Source organism: Poecilia formosa, unplaced genomic scaffold, assembly GCF_000485575.1.
Source record: "Poecilia formosa unplaced genomic scaffold, Poecilia_formosa-5.1.2 Scaffold179, whole genome shotgun sequence".
NCBI lineage: Eukaryota > Metazoa > Chordata > Actinopteri > Cyprinodontiformes > Poeciliidae > Poecilia > Poecilia formosa.
Window position 1 is genome coordinate 8,398 of NW_006800118.1, and position 1,820 is coordinate 10,217.

The window sequence follows — 1,820 nt, forward strand, 5'->3', positions numbered from 1 at the left end:
TAACTGTAAAAACTAAAGGTAATTACTTCGCGGATTTCACTTATCGCGGGTTATTTTCGGAACGCAACCTCTGCAAAAAATGAGGGATCACTGTAATGCCGATTTAACAATTTGGTAATTTTCTATTTATTTATTTAGTTGTAGCTTGGGTGACTGACTAATAATAGATGGTGTGAGACAATAGGGAACAGACATTGAGTGAATATTGGTGTAAAAAGTGGAATCTTCAACCTTGCTAGGATTACAGTGTAGAAAAGAAAGGATATTAATGCCAAATGAAGGGGACAGTATACTCCTTACCAATTACACTACATGATGTTATGGACAACCAGGGTGCATACAACAGGAGGAAAGGATTAATTGCATTGGACCCTGTCTCCAATAGAGACCTAGTTATTGGCTTCTGGTGCAGGTGTAGCAACTGCTGTGAGTTTGTCGTTTTGAGAAGTCAGAATGGCTGGCAGCGGCTGGGTTGAAAAGCTGGATTTGGATTAAAAAGGTGCAGCTCACCTGTTTTATTTTCTTCTTGTAATACAAATCTGACTTCCTTTCAGAGCTCAACAAAACTATTTATAGGCCATTTCTAAGAATTACAAGCCGATCTCCAACCTCCCATTTATCAGCAAAATTATTGAAAAAGCTGTGTTTAAACAATTAAATAGCTTTCTAACTATAACCAACTGCTTTGACGTCTTCCAGACTGGTTTCTGGTCTCACCACAGTACTGAAACTGCCCTAGTCAAAGTGTTCAATATCATTCATATAAACACAGACTGGAAGAACCACAGTGCTGGTTCTGTTGGACCTCAGTGAAGCTTTTGAAACTGTTGATCATGACATATTACGAAAACAATTGGAGATTTTGGTCGGACTCTCCGGTCCAGTGCTCAACTGGTTTGAATATTGCATAAAGAACAGGTTCAATCCTAGGACCCCTCTTATTCAATATCTATATGCTCCCACTAGCTCAGGTTAAAACAGAAAATAAGATTAGATACCATAACTATGCAGATAATACACAGCTGTACATTATGATGTCACCAGGTGACTCAGAACCCATCCAGTCACTGAATAGATGCTTAGAACAGATAAATGTGTGGATGGGCCAAAACTCTCCCCAGCTGAACAGAAACAAAATTGAAGATATTATCTTTGGACCTAAAGAGGAACAATCTAGAGTCAATGCACAGCTTCAGGTACTGCAGCTAGAAACTAGAAATCAGGATGAACTTTGACCTGAATCTTCAGATAAAGACAGTTACAAAGTTGACCTTCTATCACCTGGAGAACATTCCCAGGATTAGAGGACTAATGTCTCTGCAAGACGTAGAAAGACTCATTCATGCATTTATCTAAAGATGCAACTAAATTTAGTTGCATCAATTACTGCAACAGTGTTTTCACAGGCCTACCTAAGAAATCAGACAGCTGCAGCTGATCCAAAATGCTGCTGCTCACTAAAACTAGGATGACAGAGCACATCACTTCGGTCCTCAAATCGCTACACTGGCTCCCTGTAGCTCAGAGAAAAGACATTAAAATACTGTTGTTAGTTTATGGTTTAGCACCACAATACATTAAAGATCTGCTGCTGTTGGATCACCTTCCAGACCCCTCAGGTCTGCTTTGCATCCCCAGAACCAGAACCAAACATGGAGAAGCAGCATTCAGGTTCTATTCACCACAAATCTGGAATAAACTTCCAGAAACTTTGAAATGCCTTGTTGCTGGAATGTGCTATACAAATAAAATTTGATTGATTGATTGATTAGGAAAAACAGCCTTGAGAAGACATTTGTTGTGAATTAGCAATAAATAAA